Source organism: Drosophila montana, unplaced genomic scaffold, assembly GCF_035044405.1.
Source record: "Drosophila montana isolate Dmon_TW-CO22-7 unplaced genomic scaffold, ASM3504440v1 contig_1083_1, whole genome shotgun sequence".
Lineage (NCBI taxonomy): Eukaryota > Metazoa > Arthropoda > Insecta > Diptera > Drosophilidae > Drosophila > Drosophila montana.
In genome coordinates, this window is record NW_026996074.1 from 368710 (window position 1) to 384071 (window position 15362).

A 15362-nucleotide genomic window follows, 5' to 3' on the forward strand; every position below is an offset into this window, starting at 1 on the left:
TATCATTTAGTTTTTGGTAAACAATTTGGGCTAAGGAGAATAATAAATAGATACTACACGAGAATTAATGTAGCTTCTGGACGCAATTGTTTTCCAAATTTTCAAATATAATTAATATGCCGGCAAAGTTAAAATACAAACATAAAAATAAAATGATTTTCAAGCACTCTACTATTAACCTTGTTGACTGTCAATATAATCAATCTCAGAAAAGAAAGGGATAAGGCCTGAGCAGTCAACCAGGCTTGGCGAAATATCATCTAAGCCAACTGTGTTGTAATAAAAATGTTTGCTATTTTTGATTCAATAAAATAAACAAAAAAAAAAAAAGAAGAAAATAAAGGGTCTAAATATTTTGGAGTCATAGGTTATTTTCAGTTAAAATTTGTAATTTTTAATTTAGAAGATTTTTTGGGTGAATTCTGTCGGTTCTGCCGCCTTTTTTCTACACAGCTTGCCTTCCAGCTGATTGGGGTAGACAGAATGCAGGACAATTGTTTTTATAGCTGTAATAAGCTGACTCAATGTTTGCCAATATTTTCTTTAAATATCTTCAAGTCTGTATATTATAAAACTTTATTTTCCCACTTTTACTGATATCATGATCAAATCGGATAAGCGAAACAAGGAGTCTTCTTTGGTAACAAAGAACCTCGTTTTTGTTCTTCAACTGTGCTATTTTATAGACTTTTGCAATTTCTTTAACATATTCTCACCAACCAAAGGCGATTTTTCGGTTAGAGCATCAGCATGAGTTATTTGGCATAGCTCATAATGCTGTCCAGTTGCCCACTTACTCATATCTAATGACTTCTCAATCTGTGTCCCCAAAGTGCGCTCCACGCTTTCAATTCAGCACTTAACGGCGACTTCCGTCCAAGTACGAGCACCAGCTTGGGCTCAGATCAGGGGCCTCTTCATTCATGAGTGGATGGTCAGGTTGCTGGCTCCCAGCAGCAGCCGAACGCATCGGCAGCTCGTTTGGGCTTTGATAAATGCGCTTTTCGGGTATGTAAGTCAGTAGCCAGTTGTCGCAGTCGTTGTCGTTCCACCTGTGGTTGTTGTTGGCGTTCTTATCCCCGCGGACGACGCTTTCTCGTCGCTCGCTGGAAGCGATCTCGGAGCATTGCCTGGCTGAATGTGAAAAATTATTATGCGTTGCTGTGGCTTTGAGCAGTCGCCGCCGACGCCGCAGCAGATTAAATAAATTCAGCGGCCAACAAACGAGCCAGCCAAACCACTGTCCACTATCCACCGAGCCGCTGAGTCGCACAGCCACTGAGCCACAAAGCAGACACATTCAGCTTAATCTCGAAAAAATCCCCAATCCACTGCAGCAAAAACTTGCAAACTCAATTGGAAAAAGCTGCAGTTTCTGGTAGATGCCAGCCACTTTGGGGGGTGTGAAGGGGGCATCACGTAATCCCAGTTGCTCCATCAGTCTTGTTCGATCAATTGCACATGCGCACAGGTTCTTGGCGCGTTTCTCGTTTGCTACTTGGCTCTGGCTCATTGTTTGCAGTTGCTGAAGTTGAATTTTTTGCTCGGCCCGATCTTTGCGGCATTTGCGGCTGCAAAGGATTATGTTTTATTTATGCGCCGCACAGCGAACTTAACTTCAATAAATGCCCGGCAAATATGTGGAGCATGTGTTTCTTGGCAATTTTTGTCGTAAATTTTTATGTTTGATGGCCGTTTGCTCGAGCCCGATTCAGGCCACTTGCAGAGGAGGCTGGCTGACCATTGTCGGCGGTTATGTTCTACATTTCGTCATATTATTTGCAACATTATTGTCAACTGTCTGTCTGTTTGGTTGGCAAAAAGTGATGTGAGTTGGCCCAATAGCCACAGCAACGGCATAAGCAACAGCGCCAACAAGTTGTGGTCCGCTTCCTTTGGCGGCGCATCTGAGAAACGTGACTTTCAATTGCCTGTCGCTTAATTGTGAAATGCAATTACCAATCGCAACATTTAGGAATGACCAAATCTACGCCCACTTGCCAAACCAATTTTAATATGAAAACCCAATTATCGGCACTGCCCATGGGCCATGGTACTGGGCCCGATGCCTGAGTGACGCTTTTGTCTGTAATTGACTGTGGTTTAATTATAAAACGCCTCTTTCTCGATTGGGTTCCATATGCAAAACCACAGTCCTAACTGGGCAGCGATGATTCGGACGAGGAGCCCCGACAGCCGACGCTTCTCGTAATTTGCTAACCCTTGTCGGTTGGCCTGTTTGTCCGTTGGCCTGTTAATTTTACACTCGCATAAAATGCATTATCAATACATTTAAACCATTGTCAGGTTGGCTGTTTTAAGAGTGCTTGCACCTGCCCCTGCCGCTGCTCCTCCAGCCCTGCATCTGCCCCTGCAGCAACAACTCCGATGTCTGTTCCACCACAAAATATTTTGTGCAAAAGCAATTATGATTTTGTCATTCGGCAGTGTATCCGAAAAATACGAGCTCTTTATACGACAATCGAATACTGCTTTTGTGCAATTGTTGTTGTCCTTGTTATTATAGCCATTGTACTTGTATTTGCTGCCGCTCGGAGCCTGGAGGCTTGGTCTGCCAGTTTCTGTTTGCCACTTGCCAAACAGCACTCGTCCCTGATATGAATAGCAAATGCAAAACATTTCTGACACAGCCACTGCGTAATATACAATTTGAGTTATCACGCTCTACGAGGCTTTTAAATGCTTGCATTTTCGCATACGCGTTTCCTATTTTAATTTCTGATTGTCCAAATATATGTTTATATATGTTTCTCTTTCTATCACACCAAATGTGTACAAATTTCGGCTCACCTGTCACCCCAAAATGTTACATGTTTTGTGTTCAGCTGCAGGTGTTTCATCTGTGAGACTCAAATTAGCTTTTTGACTTTGACGTGGCTGGCCACAAGGCACTAACGAAATTGCTGAGCCAGTTGTTATAAGTAGAAGCTGTGATATTTAATACGTTTTTAAAGCTCATATGCACAACAATTCACATTTACATTATTATCTACAAATAATCCAAGGTCTCCTCATGAAATACACGAATAGACATTCCTTAAAGATACATTTCCAGTACTTACCAACAGTTGTAGACTTTCCAACTTTTGTTCCCAGAGAGAAGACTTTACCAAATGGTTCATAAATATTAAAATTATTAAAGTAGTTTTTATTTTATAGATTAACTGAAATGCATTCTGTTCGTACTAGCAATAGGGAAGACGAGCCAACACAAAAATATTATTTTTAGGGGTTGAGCAATCAATAATTTGAATTGAAAGGTGTTTGCACTTATTAACTAAGACGAAATAGAAGCGCATATGCGTATAACAATACTCAAATGTTTTTTTTCTCGAAACGACGACATGCACATTTATATCGGTCGTTCGTCAATTCTTAGCGACAGTTTTCTAGAATGCTCAGAACACAGTTAACATTGATTACATATAATCGACAACAGTTTTTATACCCTGAGCCCATTGAAAATGGCTAAAAAGGGTATTATGTATTTGTGCAAATGTATGTAACTGGCAGAAAGAAGCATCTCCGACCCCATAAAGTATATATATTCTTGATCAGCATCATCAAGAAATCGATAAAAATCGATATCGAAATACTGTTTTTTGAGCAATTTCGCAAATAATATAAACTAGAGTCATCAAACTTGACATGTAGCTTCTAGAATAGTATATATATATAAAGTATATTTTATTTTATACCTATCGACTGTTGGAAGAAGAGGGTTCAGGGTATCCCCTAGTCGGGAGCTCCCGACTAGAACCTTTTACTTGTTTTTGTATTTTTTGGATATATTTATTGAACAGTTTGTATGCATTATTTCTGTATCGGATATAAAAATTTACACTTGCTCACTTGTCCTCTTGCTTCTTAGTTGATCGCTCAGACCCATAACCTACCCTGGCTCATGAATTTTCCTTGATACCTTTTATAAATTTATCCTAAATATTCATAAGTTATTATTAACTTTTCTTAGCAATAAAAAAATATTATTCGAATCATTTAATGATTAAAATGCTTATCAATTAGTTACAAGCCGTAATGACTAAATTAATGAAATAAGATTTTCCCACTTCAAGGAGAAACTGTGACCATTTTCATAGCAATCTTAACTTGATTAATGTTTCCTTAGGTTTTTCAAATCGGCGCTGCGAACAACTCGCAAAAACAAAGCAAACAAACTTTGCTTTATGTATCTTCCCCTCCGAAAATGACTTCTAATTACCAATGTTAATATTAAATCCTTGGGGGGCCTGGACGGCGAAATGTCGCGCAAATCAAATGTGTGCAAATATGTGAAGGACTCGACGCTCGCTTAAGGGTTGCTCGGGGTCAGTCTGGGCTCATAGCCATATAGAGCCGTCGACTGCTTGGTCACCCTTTGAACTTTGCACTAGACCAAACCAGTCATAAAGTTATGTAAGCCACTCAGCCAGGCTCTGGAATTGTGGAACCCAGGCGCACTAATTGACAAAGTGTTAAATTTCATTTGCTGGCGTTTAAAAATGCCTCTCAGGGTTGACATTAAGTAAATTATATTTAATATGTTTATAGACTTGCGTATATGAACTATGGGTATATACAACTCGGTATGAATAAGCATGTGTGTGTGTGTATGTGTGTGTGTGTGTGAGTGTTGTAATTATGTAATTTTCATATGGATGTGATTTAATTACCGTAATGGGATTTGAGCCGAACCTAAGAGACTGATGCGCAATGTGTAATAAAACGCTTAACGTGATGAATGATGAATGAGTCAGCAAAGGGTTCGCTGCCCCTCGTAAGTAGCGAGGAATGGCAACTGGAGAAGTCGTCTTAGATATGGACGCATAGTATATATATGTACATAGTCTGCGCCCCTGGGAGCTGATATATAGAGCTTCGGTACATGTTGCAACTTCTAGCAGGGTGCACACATGTGTGCAGTTTCCCAGGCGCCGTTTAATTTGCTGCGTGTGGCAAATTGCGCCAATTTATTAAGAAATCTAAACTTGTGCAATATAAAATAGTCTTTCAATTCTAGACCGGACTGACATTTGTTGGAATTTCATATTTCAAATTTTAGTGCGAGGCGAACAAATTGCGTTTCGCCCTGCTGTCAATGTCAAAAGAATTTCAGCTTCGGTTTTTATTTTGGGTGGTTTCGTGATTTCGTGTACCCTCCAAATCGAAAGCCAAAAAAGTTAAATTATTCATAGCAAAAAAGCAATTTTCACTGCAAAACTTTTGTAAACGCAGTCAAATTGCAATTAGCCTTTTGTTGCTGCGCGCCGTCTTGTAGTTGCACTTTGATGCATGCGTGCCGGAGCCATGCCACGGCACGCCACGCCACGCCAAGCCAAGCCAAGCTAAGGCTCGACTCAAATTTTCTTCTTAGCGCAACTGACAGCAATTTTCCAGTTGTGAATTATGTGAAATTTGTTGGCTGCCATGGCTAATGGAAATGATTGCCAGCTAAAACGCAATGCCCAGCCGGCGGGCGGTTCGACTCCGTTTGCTGTTGTTCCCGCTGCCTGTCAGTTGGCTTTAATTTAATTTTGCACACGAATTATAAATGAAATCAGCTACAGAAAAAACAGGAACAACAACAACAACATAGAACAAAAAGAACAAAACATGACCAGCAAAAGTTGAGAGTGAGAGAAAAGTGAAGTGAGGGGCCTGTGACGCAAACAAGCGCAAAGAAATGTAAACAATTCATTGAATTTGCAATTACACGCACATTTGGCGCACACACACACACACACACTTACACACAGCGGTGCGTGTAATGTTTGTTGTTTACTTTTAAAATGTAAAGGCTACCAGCTATATAAACTCCTCTTGTTTTATTTATATGGAATGTATCTCCCAGATACGCATCATATATCCGTGCGTATGGCAAGTGTGTTGGATTGAGAGCCAGGGCTGCTGGGGGGCCTACAGGATGGGAGCCTGTAACGACGCCATTTAATGTTTGCACACATCATGACCCGCGATACGCTTTTGTAATCACAAACCAATTGTGAATACAATATAAAAAACTCCACATTCTACATACACATAAGTGCAAATGAATATCGTGTCGTATATTTATATATTCCTGAAGTAAAGCCTGAACTTTAAAATTTTACAATAGTTATTATAGGTAGTCTTTGTCGATTTTTAATTCAAATGAAATACCTAATACCTGGTATCAGTTAATACGCAGAAGTGTCGAGTTAACCCATCAATCTAACAACATGATGCTTAATGAAACTTGATTTAAGAATCAATATATTGAATTCATTGATTTTTAACATATTTTTTTAATACTAAAGGCAATTCAAGCTATTTTCTTGGTAAGACAAAGGCTCTCGAATATTTCCCTATATATTCTCCCAATTAAAATATTTTTTTATTTACAGCATTGTAATTGACTAACAAGAAAATAAGAATTTTAGTTTTTATTGTTATTACTTATTCCATTAATTTCTCCGCCTTTTTTTTCTCGCTTTTCAATTTCTTGCTACTGCATTTGAACCAGCAACTTCTCGCTTGTGAGTCCGACACAAAGACATCTAAACCTCACAGGCTCATGAAGATTTGTGGGTGCGTTGTTTTTGATGTCTTTGAAACAAACTTTGACCTGTGTTTTCCCCCACTTCAACCAAAAATCTTCTGTAAAAATATTGGCTTTCTAGACCTTGCTGTTTAGCCTTTGTCAGTCAGGAAACATTTTTTTCACTTCAAGGTTTCAAAATTAGCCGAGACCTGTGAATACAGAATATCAAAGGAATGTAATATCAATATTCATACCGCACACTTAGCAAGCGTGGATCGCAGCATTTAAATGATTATAGTCCCATCAGAAACTTTTACATTTTCAAGATGCTTAAATTAAAAACAAATAAATTTATTAGTGAGAAAAATAATAATTTGTAATTTTCAATTTACTATTCCGATTACCGCCAATCTCAGCCCATGGGAACGTTAAAGTTTGAGATGTCCCAATTTATTGAAAATGCAGTGTGCATTTCAGTGTACCCAAAGTTGCTGCAACTCGGCATGATTAATGACCAGAAGTCATTTCAATGGCTAGACTCTGGGTCAGGCTCAGGCTCAGGCAGCGGCAGATGTTCAGATGATCAGAGGATGGCGATGGGTTCTTGCTGAAGTGTTAAGCAATTATAAGCAAAGGCCTGCAAAACATTAAGAATCTCTGGCAGACGTCAATCACCAGACGAGCTCGGACTGAACGCAAGTGCATAATGGAAACATTTTCGCCAGTCGACGTGCGCATAAAGGCCAAATTAATAAAATCAGATAGAGAAAACACAACAAAAATTTAATAAAAACTGCGAGACACAAGTGCAACATACGTAAGGGGAGGCTAGTGCGAGTGCGTCAGGCGGGGGTGGCGGGGCAAATAAGATTAATGATTGCAATAAATCCAGTGACAGACGGGCAGACAGACACCACGCTAATAGTGCCACCAGCAAGGACACAACGGATACTCTTCGCCGCTGCTAATAATGCGCAAGTAAGTTCAAGAAATCGGGCCAAGCTTATGGCCCACCAGCAGGCCATCTCAGCCCCCATGTGAGCCAGGACTAACGTACCATTACGCTGATTAACACACGCGTCAGCGCCGGCAGGGGTTGGTCCTAGTCCGCAGCTCATACCCCGGTCCCTCTCCCTGTCCCTGCCCAGACCAGACCACCACTACGACTCCTGCTGATAACGTCGCACAACATGCCATAAGCTGCCCGGCTGCCGGGTGCCGGCTCCGATTGCCGCCTGTGGACAGTGGATTGCTCATTTGGCCGTGTCCGTGCAGGCGCAGTCTCTGGCCCCGTGGGGTGTGCACGCAAAGGATGCGAGCAAGAGAAATTCATCATCTTGCTGTGCCGCTGGTGCCATATCCTTAAATCTAATTACGACTTAATCGACGCCAGTGGCGACAGTTGCAACGAAATCGAGCAACCGTTACCAACCACCAAGCCACCCTGGACAAGCTTATGCCGCTCAATTGATAAAGTCAAACCGTGGGCACAGGGACAACAGGGACACAGGGCACATGTGCTTGCTGCTGCTGCTACTGCTGCTGCTGTTCCTGTTACTGCAAATCCTGCATCCCCCGATGATGCTCGCCAACTGTGTCGCTTACATGTGTTAATCACAGCCGGCGCTGCCGACGCGTCGGGGGCTCTTTTGTCTTTTAACCAGCTCCGGCGCATTGTTAGTTTTAATTGCCAAAAAAGTGCTTTCAAACAATCTCACCAACATCAACAACAAATACAGTGGCCCAATCATTCTGCTAACTTAGGATCCGTGCTCTGATCTCCGATATTGTTATGTCCTGTGTTATTAAATATTTAGGTTGATCTACCTACGATAATAATAATATTCACACTGTTATGTGCTACATGGAGATTCAACAGGCTGTTTTATGCAAGCAATTGTACACCATTTTTTAAATTTTCAGCGAGTGGTAAAAGAGATGATTGCGTGACCAATTTGTATCTCAGATGAAATTTTACATTTACTTTTCCCAATTTTGGTCTATGATACGTATTAACCACGTCCTAAAGTATTTGTCAAAAAGATCTTTGAAATATAGTTTTAGCCCGTTCGGATGAAAACCAAAAGGTTCTATACAATCATTTCCATAAATCTTACACAATTGTGATTTTTCCAAAAGTGTTAAAGTGTTCGTCGACCACCGGTCAGACAGTCAGACTGCCAAACAACCAGTCAGACGGTCAGAAAATATATATCAATTTATAGTAAATAAAATAACATTATTATTAGAAGTCAGGAATAACAGTGCTTAGCCTGTATCTCATTCCTGACTTGTCATAAGTAACGGTAGGCATAAGTGTTCGAAACATGTCGGAATAAATGGACTATAGATAGGAATCTCTGCAAAGCCTGTACGGTACCGCTAACATATTTACAGTGTATACACAAGTGTTGCTTGTTGGCCTATGAAAGGAAGCGTCAACATTTGGCGTTAGTTTTGTTTTGCATACTGTCCTGTCCGTTGTCCACTGTTTATTGTCCATTGTCTGATGTCCGTTGTCCATTGTGTTGGCTTGTCTCAATGCCGCTTTTGTTTTCTAACACCCGCAGCTACACACACACATGTGCTCATTGTGTACGTGCGCATGTATGTGTGCGAATGGGCTGGTGGTGTGCGTGCGAGCAAATACCGTTGCATACGTGTGGGCGTAAATGAATAAAATGGCTCGAGCCACCGAAAAACGATAAATTCAATCGAAAATCGTTACATGTCAATGCATTAATCGGCCATAATCCCATTATGGCGCAAGGATATGCCGGCAGTCCTCTGAATGTCTCTCCCACTCTTTCTGTTATTTTCTCTCACTCTCTGCCTCTATATCTACATCGATGTACAGCGCGTGAAAAATATTGCTACGCATCCTATTGTTGTTGTTGCCGCTGTTGATGTTGTTGTTGTTGTCGCCTGCGTGTCGCATTTGATATTCATGCTCGCGCATGTTTTGTTGTTGTACTTTTTGTTTGCCTGTTTGATGTTTGTTTTGTGCTTTCCGAACGGTTTTATCTGCGGCTCAGCGTCCGCGCATTTGGCAATGCCGCCGTCACGTCGAACCGCCGCACCACTGCACCGCTTCACCGACGCAACCACCGACGATGGCGACGCATTTGACAAATGGCTTCTGTTTCAGGACTGCCAGGACAGAGATCTGGGATTGGGCTTGGTAGCTTTGCCGGGATTGGAGGCTTGTGGTGTTGCCAGATGCTCAGCAATTGCATTTTGCTTTCATTGTTGTTTTACATGTGATAAAAATTCCATCTATTGTGCTCGCATTGCATTATACTTATTTACCTTGCATTCCCAGGTCCATGGCATTTTGGCATTTGCAGCAATGAAACCATCAGCACCAACAACAACAAACACTACAGCGGGAGGGACAATTGCATATCTGTAGGCAATATATGAGTGTATATAAAATAATATGCCTTACAATGAATACTATATGATGAATTTGTAATACATTTCTTTGAAAAACTTGTGACAAAATAACACACATCGTCGGGCTCTGCTGATATAATAAAATATTTCGTTGTCACAATACGAACAATTATCTTTCAGAAAATGGTTCTAAATACATAATAATATTACCGAGCTAGGCACATAAAATATTTAATTTTAAAAGTACATTTAATAAAAAACTGGCTGTTTCAAATTTTAGATATACCTTATTTACTGATTTTCAGTCCATTGATAATTTGTACTTTTATTTGTACTATTTCAAGTTATATTCGACATAGATATTTGACATTTGGTTTGTGGCCCATCAAATTAAGCGCCAAATATTGGAATCAAGATTATCCTTTTATTTAAGTGCCGTAGGGAGAGGGAATTTCCATCCAAGATGGGTGAATTTTGCAAAAGGTTTCAAACTTTTCAAAATAAGTTTCACCCTTTCAACCTTTGATCCGTATTATCCACCCAGATAACCAGGACTTTCCAAAAAGCGAGAGACACGCATCAAATGAAATTTCATAAAGGTATTTAAAAATTAGTTTGAAACTAATCCTGGTAAACAGAATTCTTTCATTCAACAGTTTTTCCGGCAATTTTTGACATAATTTCCAAAACCAGGTACTGTAGCGCCAAGTTTTCTAACAAATCGAATATATTAAAAACAAGTAAGAGGTTCTAGTCGGGAGCTCCCGACTAGGAAAAACCCTGAACTCTCTTATTCCAACACCAACTGCAGCTCATAATACAGATAAATTAAAAAAAAAAAAGTTCCCTTAGCCGGGTTCGAGTTCGGACTCGTAACTGACCGCATTACTTGCTGCCGACTCTACTCAACAGCCCTCGGCAGGGCTCGAACTTGTAAACTGACCCGCGCTACTTTCCGCCGCCTCTACCCAACACCCACACCATTCATTAAGTCTTATTGAGAAAAAACCGAATTAAAATAGCACCACAGGAAACAATACAATCGCAATTGCAATGCTGTTGATAGAATTCGAAGCAGACGCGCATGAATGTGTGTGTGCATGAACATGTATACAGAAATTCTTGGAATTTGCGATTGCTGTCCCAAACTCGAGGCCAGTAATAACATGCTTTATTTAATAACTTCTGTGTCTTAACCGAACTTGATTAAATTTTCTACATCTTATAGTACTATAGAATATTTGTGTATTATCAAAAAGTGAACTGCATTTAAATTGTGGCTTATATTGATGGGCAGCATAAATTGGTGTTTTTACTTGATTTATAGCTATGAGGTAGAAGCGATGAGGTGGTGGTAGCTATAACATGAAAGATGCTTGATATATACATACTATTTAAGAAGCAACATATCAAGTTTGGTGACTCTAGCTCTTATTATCCCGATATCGATTTTTATCGATTACTTGGAAACGGGGCAAGTTATCGAATATCGGAAACAAACTCGATCTGCGCGGGCACTAAGAGGACCTACAGTTAAAATTTTAAATTTCTCTAGCTCTTATAGGTTCTGAGATCCTTGCTTTCATACCTACGGACAGACGGAGGAACAGACAGACGGACATGGCTAGATCGACTCGGCTATTGATGCTGATCAAGAATGTATATACTTAATGGGGTCGGAGATACTTTCTTCATCCTGTTACATACATTTGCACAAATACATTATAAACCCTTTTACCCATTTTCAATGGGTTCAGGGTATAATAAGTAAAGGAAAGAAAGAGTACTCTTGTCGGGACAGTCCGACTAAGATATACCATAAGCCCAGTGCCAAGCTGCCATTGCAAAAACTATGGCATCCTACTATACATGTATGCAAACAAAAAATACATATGCACACGTACACTCACCACGGCTGTGCTTTTTATACAGCATTGCAATTGCGATTGAATATGCGATTTTTGGTGTGGCTCTTGAGTAGAGGCGGCGGCAAGTAGCGCGGTAAGTTGCAAGTTCGAACCCTGCCAAGCGCGTAGCGCGAGCTGCATTTGGTGTTGGAAGAAGTGGGTTCGGGGTATCCACTAGTCGGGAGGTTCCGACTAGAACCTCTTACTTGTTCTTTCTTTTGAACCGCACTTTTTATGGGAAATGAGCTCTTGGTAAACAGACATGTCTTCTTAATCTGTATATACGAGAAGCTACATACCAAATTAGGTGTGCAAAAAAAAAAAATTCTCGTGATCTATTGTAATGGGAGCAGATATCGAAGAAAATATAAGCACTTTCTGCGTATAGTATATGAGCCTTTATATTTCAAATTCCCAGACTTTGGTTTTTAAACTATCCGAAGTGTTCGCACAGACCGTCAGTTAGACAGACATGCCTAAATCGAGACAGCTGGTCGCACTAAACAAGAAGTATGCTGCCTATTACATACATTTGCACTCAAATGTGTACTTTTTTCTTATAATCATGAAATCAAAGCAAAGAGAATTCATGAAAAGCAAAGTGTGGGTAATGCTACTTCCGGCGAAGATATTTTGATTTAATTTTCACAGTTAAAATATTTATTATTATTTGTTAGCTTAAAAGATTTCACTTAACTTCAACAAAAAATCGGGTGTTTATTTTTTTAATTTGTATGAATAAATATCTTATTACGGAATCTTGTCAGCATACGGATATTAAGGCTATTATATCAACTAATATAGTCAAAATCGTGTATCAAAAATGTCAACGTAAGCAAGATAAAGATAAGTATATAGAAAAGTTAAGACATTTGTACGTTTTCAATATTAAAACACACGCCGTGGGGACACACACATGTGCGAAAATTTATTAATATATTTCAACGAAAGCTGCAACTTGAACTTGGCCCCATGTCATATATCAGAAATCATAAGCTCCACACGATAACTAATAAAAAAGAACCATGAAATTGTAATAATTCCAGCAAACCGAAAAACACGGCCAGGCAGCTTCGTGTTTGGGCCAGATGAGGATGGGGCTGGCTGAAGAAGGGGATGGGGCAACGGATGAAGCACGACGACATTTGAACGCATAAAAATGCCAAAACCGGTGCGGCGTTGTGCCTTGAGGCCGATTTTTGCTACTTTATATCCACTTTATATGCTCGCAGGATATCCCAATTACTTTGAGAGTCACAAACGCACACGCACAGAGAGTCACATACAGATATGATTCGAAGCGTGTGTGTGTGTGTGTCTGTGTGAGTGTATCGTATTTCAAGTCATGTGCGAATAGAACTTAATCTGCAACAAAATGTCGCCAAAGGTGGTTGCTAGGACGAGGCCGTGTGCTCTAGTGTCTCTGTAAGATTACTTTCTATATTTTCTATCGTCTTTTACTTTGGCCAACATACAATTGTGAGCGAGTGTGTGCGTGTGTGTGTCTGCTCCATATAGCTACATAATTTTTTTCTCATACTCGGAACGTTGCCTTCGGAGGATTTGTGACGGGATTTCCTTTTCTATTATTGGCATTAGGCATGTCCTGTGTGTGTTATGCATTTAAATTGCGTATTTTTCCTAGCGATTTGTCTGCTTATCGCCGGGTCGTAGCAAGCATGGGGCGAGGCGGGTGAAAGGGGCTTTGAAGGCGGACTAAAATTTCTTAATGTTTATGGGCGCAACGTTTTTCATTAAATTTTTGTTTTCTTTTGGTCCGGCTTAGCAAGCTGCTCAGGATGCAGGATGAACCTGACTCTAACTAGTTTACGATGCCAGCTGAAAATATGGCAGTATACTGTGCGTTTCATATTGTCCGCCAAGCTGCCTGATCCTTGAAATCCTTTTTTTAAATACAAAGCAAATTTTATATAATTTTAAAACAAACAGTCGGCCGAATGGCCATCCTGGCATGCTACATTACACCCACACACACCCACACACACACAGACACGCACAGAGTTGGGGATAAGTAGACTGAGGAGACCCGCATTATCCTTTTATCCGTCGAGTGCTTGGCCAGTGCCGGCCACGTTATCAGAGACAGCAGCGACCGCAGCAAATTTTCAACCCTTCTCATTAGAGGATTTTAAAGGATAAAACGCGACGCTAGCCGCTCTGTTGTTGAGTGATACTTTGCGTAAGTCGCACCAGCAGTGGGAGATGCAGTAACGAAGCTGCTACTCAGCCGCTGGCTATTTGGTCAGCAATAGTTCTTGTCCTGGTCAGCTCTTGCTACCTCCTGCTGCTGCTGGCTTCAAATGTGAGGGTTACATTTCCGTGTTTGTTTATTCAAACGGAAGCAAAGTCGTTCTGTTATAACGCCGGTGCCAGCAGCCGAGAGCCAAACCCCCTGCCGGCAACAACTACATCTACATCTACATTTACATCCACATCCTTTGCTCCCTTTGTTGGGCATATCCTTTCACTATGCCTGCCTCTACTGTTGCTGCTGTGTGCATGCAGGCGATCAAAGCTCAGAGCAATTAATCATTTTGTTTGCCCTTTACACCCATTTATTCAGCCTGAACGCCCCAAAGAGCGGGCAACTTGCACATCGAAGAGCTGAGGCTGGCACTAAGCCGAACCAGGGGGCATCGCCTGATGATGTGCCCGCCCGTGGCACCTAAGCAGCACTCAAATGGATGCTGGCATCAATCTCCTGCCTAAGCAACATTTTTGGCGCTCATTTTGCTGTCGCGCACAAAAATCACAAAACCAACACACTATGTACACACGCTCGTAGTTTTTCATCTTTGACGCAATTTGAAATCGTTACGGAGTCACATCCCTTGGAACAGTGGCCGGGCGATGGCATCCCGCCCATTTTCGTCCCATGGCCCGCTCGTGTCCGACCACGCGCTGACTACACTTTGGCGTCGTGGTCGTACATTGAAGTGGGCGTGGGCATGCTTTTTACACTAATGGGGGCGTGGTGTGGCAGTCCTGATGCCATAATGAGCTCAATTCTCAAAGAATGCTGTTGCGGAGCATTCTTCCTATCCCAATGCCAATCCCAATCGCAAGGTTCCTACCCCAAACTGGCGTCAATTATTTCATTGTCGTTTGTGTTGTGTCTGTTGTTTTTGTTATTATTGTTGTTGTTGTTGTATCTGTTTTGTAACTGATGACGCTGCTTTTCGTTGCGTTGAAATGTTTGTGCTGATTTTGCATTAAGCGATTTTGATGTCAATGTCTTTTTTCCCGTTGTTGGATCATGAAATCGTATCCTTTTTGTTGTTGTTATTGTTATTTTTTTTCTGCGTAGTTTGACAAATTTGACAGCGTGTACGTTAATAGTCAGGGAATGAGGAAAAACAATAGGGTGACAGTTAAAAATAAATGCAACTAATTGAATAAATGGCCCACATCGATCTGTCCGAATAATATGAGTTGGATTTTCTCTCAAATAGCTAGCACGTTACTACATATTCTTTTTTACAAAATGTTTCAAAACG

At 40.8% G+C, this 15362-nt stretch overlaps 1 long non-coding RNA gene across 1 annotated transcript; it reads right to left on the reverse strand.

The window, feature by feature from the left end:
- Window positions 1-7303: 7303 nt before the first annotated feature.
- LOC135439431 (uncharacterized) lies at window positions 7304-10111 on the reverse strand. The gene is made up of 2 exons (XR_010438056.1): window positions 9990-10111; window positions 7304-9921 (listed from the first exon to the last, which is right to left on the reverse strand). It is a non-coding gene; the product is annotated as an uncharacterized LOC135439431 (long non-coding RNA).
- Between the last annotated feature and the right edge of the window lie 5251 nt (window positions 10112-15362).